Source organism: Lutra lutra, chromosome 6 (genome assembly GCF_902655055.1).
Source record: "Lutra lutra chromosome 6, mLutLut1.2, whole genome shotgun sequence".
In the NCBI taxonomy this organism is placed as follows: domain Eukaryota; kingdom Metazoa; phylum Chordata; class Mammalia; order Carnivora; family Mustelidae; genus Lutra; species Lutra lutra.
Genome location: NC_062283.1, coordinates 27,468,635 through 27,473,311, shown reverse-complemented (window position 1 = coordinate 27,473,311; position 4,677 = coordinate 27,468,635).

Genomic DNA, 4,677 nt, shown 5'->3' with positions numbered 1-4,677 from the left:
TGTCCCCTGGCTGGGCTGTGATGTCCTGGATGGAGCCGGCTCAAGCCGGCTTTCAATAGCCAAGTGTCTGCTTTTCAGTGGCTATCAAACAAAGCCATGATTGGAAACTAAACTGTTTAAATGTGTAATAAATTATATTAAACACAAAGGTAACAAATCCTCAAAATACTCATTACTTCCAAATTCTTTGACTAAACTTACTATTATCTCTGCCATGCACATTATTTTATATTTTGTATTTGTATGGTGCTACTGAACACTTTTGCCAACTCCACTTCTGTGGCATCGTGTTGTAGCTTGAAACTGACCTGGTGGGAGTGTTTATACAAATCAGGGCTTCCCCTCCACGTTCCCTTCCAGCCTGTTGTAAACTATGTAAACCATTTACTAGCACACCACTGGGAGGAGTTTGGTTTGCTCTTTCACTCTCTGCTTCCCCCATATCTGGTTTGAGCTGCTTTAGAGGGTATTAGAGGTGAGAGCAAGGATAGCAGATAGCTGTGAGAGAAGGGTCCACAGGACACTGGACACTCTTCCTCATATTTCTCTTGGAGAATCGGACATTGTGAACACATTCCCACAGGGCCAGAAGCCCCTGGGAAGAGGTGATGCAAGCTGACATCTGACTATGGAATATCTCTGATGGGCCCCATGGCCCCAGGGGAGGTCAGGCAGCAGAAGAGACTTGCTATGATTCCATGTGCTGAGTTACCCTCTCACCTAGTTAAATGTAGTCAGCTGAGCCCAGCAGAGCCCTTCTCATCACAACAGCCTTCAAACACTTGGCCCCTACTCTTCTGTGCTGGTTGAGCCTTCTTTTCTCCAAATCTAACAAGATAGGGAAGAGGGTATGAATTAAAAACATTTTTTTTTCAAGGGAAAGGTAGCCAAAATGGTGGGATCCATCCTACCTCCTTCTTTGGTCATTGCCATTATATCATCCACTAATTCTCTTTCACCTGGTTTGAGTATGTTATCTATTAATTCCCTTTCTTATGTATATCACTCAGGTTTGAGAAAAATACCTTTAATACTATAGAAGACACATGGCAATGAGATGCCCCATTGAGTGATCTGATATTCTCAAGTAAAGATTTGGGGGGGCAGTCCTTGACCCCAAGAGAAGTATCAACACCTTCGAGTGGATTGTGCCGACTGCATGGATGAACTAATTTCTGTTACCTCTCTCATATCCTGTTCCCAAAATAGTCAACGTCAAACATGGTTCTACAGGTGTTAACTGAGCACCACAGAACAAGGAAGGACTATCACTTTGCTGTTTCTAGATACCATATTTCTACCAAGGCAGCTAAAATAATATGCAAGTTACTATGTAAATGGAAAGTGCCTATTTCAGAAAGTATGTGTCTGGCATCAAATGGAAAGTGTTGCAATGGGTATGTTTTTCTACTTCTTTATTCTAATGATGTTATTCTCTTAATTTAGACATCTTAAATTCAACTTCATGTCCACACCACTGTTATGTCATTATTAGTAATTCTAATTTCTTGTTTAATTTCCATGCAAGATAGGGCTTGCCTGTAAAATATATTGACAGAGACAGTGTTCTATATTTAGTGAGAGAGATGTTATCTATAAATTACAGGGAAATGATTGCATCAAGGTCCTCTATTGATGAAATAAACCACAAGAAAGAAATAAGTGTATGAGAGGAACAACATCCTAAAAGTCACTAAGAACCAAAGCTGCATGACTTTTTTGCATCTGAAGATTCCTTCGCCCACAAGTATCCTCCAGGTGAATGAGCAGAATGTTCTTTGTGCCCTTGGTGGGAGCAGGAGGGAGGTTAAAAGAACAGCATCAGTGTTAATAACAATTTTTTTTACATCCTGAGAAAATTATCTTCTCTATTGGATGGTTATGTATCTAAACCACAAAACCACAGGGTAATTGGATGTGTTTCAAGGCAGGAAAAGATGCATGGCACAAATGTCCCTTTGGCTTCCATAAAACTTAGAGTTGAGAGAGCTTTTTGCCACCTATCCTGGCCATTTTTTCACTTTTCTAAATAAGGAAACTAAGGCACAGAATGGGATAGGGGTTTGCCTAGGACCAGATTTCTGATGGAGCTGGGACTACACCAAGTCTTCAGCCTCCCTGTCCCATTCTTCCCATCAAAGAAAATGAACTCTCTTAGTTTCTCTTAGCAATCAGGGCTGTCCAGTAGAAACACAGTGCAAGGTCCATTGTGCTAGCTAGTAAATTATAATAGAACCTACAAAAGTGAATCACTCGGAGCATCTGGGTGGCTCAGTGGGTTAAAGCCTCTGTTTTCGGCACAGGACATGATCCCGGGGTCCTGGGATCGAGCCCCACATAGGGCTCTCTGCTCAGCAGAGAGCCTGCTTCCTCCTCTCTCGCTCTCTCTCTGCCTGTCTCTCTGCCTACTTGTGATCTCTGTCTGTCAAATAAATAAAAAAAAAAGTGAATCACTCACATAATTTTAGATTTCCTGAAAAAATATAAAAAGTATTTTAAAAAGTATAAAAAGAAACAGATGGAATAAGTTTTAATAATATATTCTATATAAAATCCTGTCTATCCAACATTATCCTTCTAATGTACTCAATATGAAACTGTTGTTAATGAGACATTTTACATTCTTTTCTTTTTTTTTAAATTTTATTTATTTTTTAAAAGATTTTAGTTATTTATTTGACAGACAGAAATCACAAGCAGGCAGAGGCAGACAGAGAGAAGAGGAAGCAGGCTCCCCGCCGAGCAGAGAGCCCGATGCGGGGCTCGAAGCGGGGCTCGATCCCAGGACCCTGGGATCATGACCTGAGCCAAAGGCAGAGGCCTTAACCCACTGAACCACCCAGGTGCCCCTACATTCTTTACTTATGCATGAATATCTCAGTGCAGGCTAACCACATTTCAAGTGCTCCATGGTCACATGTGGCCAGTGGCTATTGTACTAGGCTGTAAACATATAGACAGAGACTATGCCCAGAGGTTGTGAACCCTGATTTCCCATTCTGGTGCTGCCACTTCCGACGTGTGCAATTTTAGACAATTTCCTAATCCCCTTGAACTCAGGTCTCCTCAAGTATAAAATGAGGAAATGAGCCAACCAAGTCCAAGATATCCAGGAAGCAGCCTTCTTAGTTCCTGGCACCTAGTAGCATGCCTATATCTATAAAACTATCACTAAAGCTAGTACTCTCATTAGGTAAATTTCCTATCATTCAGGTAATTCAAGACCATACTCTGGTAGAGATTACTGGTGTTGAGTATCTTCACTCAATTTTTTAAAATTTTTATTTGTGTTTTTAAATTTCTTTTCAGTGTTCCAGAATTCAACATTCATGCACCACACCCAGTTCTCCATGCAAAACATGCCCTCCATAATACCCACCACCAGGCTCACCCAAACTCCCACTCCCCCTCCCCTCCAAAACTCTCAGTTAGTTCCTCAATTTTTAAAATAAAAACTTGTGTTGAAAACCTGTGTTATAGACCTTGGGCTTGGATATGGGAGCTTGATGTTTAAAAAGGCAAAGTTCCCCTATAAGGGATAGGGTCCGGGGAAGGCAGCATTTAAGAACTTTCTGTACCGTCTGTGTAATTTTTCTGTAAACCAAAACTGCTCTAAAAAATAAAGCCTATCTATTAAAAAGAAAACAGGGACGTTGCCATTTAGTTGATTACAATCAGCACCATTGTTAACCTGACTTGACCTTTATGCAAATTAGACATAGGCATACTTTCTTAAAGGATTTTATCGCCAACAAACAGAAAGTATTATATATGTATTTAATACATATACATAAATATTATATATGTATTTATAAATACATCTTCATTAACTATGAGATGAATGGTGCTCTTAAGAGTTGTACTGTGTAAAACCTTCACAACAGTGCACAGTGGTCCTGCTTTACCATTGGTCCACTGGGGAAGGGAGACAAATTAGTTACTAGACTAAAATGATAAAACAAGTCCAATAAGAGGGAAAAGATAAAACAATGGGAAGGCAGAGGATAAAGATGTTACAGGTCTGGGGAGACAACTGGAAGAGGTCAGGAAAGAAACGGGGGGAGTAGATGAATGAAATAGTCATCTGTGCTAGATTCCAGCTAAATGCTTTGGCCCACTGTGACTCATCCATGATTCTGTTATCACTGTTTTGTGCAAGTTGTGTATCTGTTTATGGGTTCCTGAGCCTCTCTCTGAGGACTGAGGTTGCCTCACTTGTACCACAAAGCCAAGTGAAAATGAGACCCACCTTATAACTCTCCTAGGACAACATTTATAACCGGAAATGATTCTTCTCTCCTCTGGGTGTCACCACCACCTAAAAGAGGCCTTGAAACATGCTGGGCTCCCACAAAGGCTAAAACCTTGACCTACTAGCACAGGGCTTGAGCAAAATTATTTTCCCAGTGATGAGTGACTTTGGGCTCTTTCATCCATGTCTTTTTGCCCAGATGCCCATGGAAACATATTTTGCAGCTAGCCGACTCCTGGTTGGTACCCATTGGTGTCAATGCTATGGCATTACCCTTATTCACTAGACAAATCCATTAAATCAGCCTCAGCTCCATGGAGAATTGCCACCACAATCCATTTCCATATGAGTCTTTCCTAATGAGTTACAAAAGTTCAAGCATGAGGCAAGGACTCATGCCTATGGTAAAGGTGAAAATGGAGTGT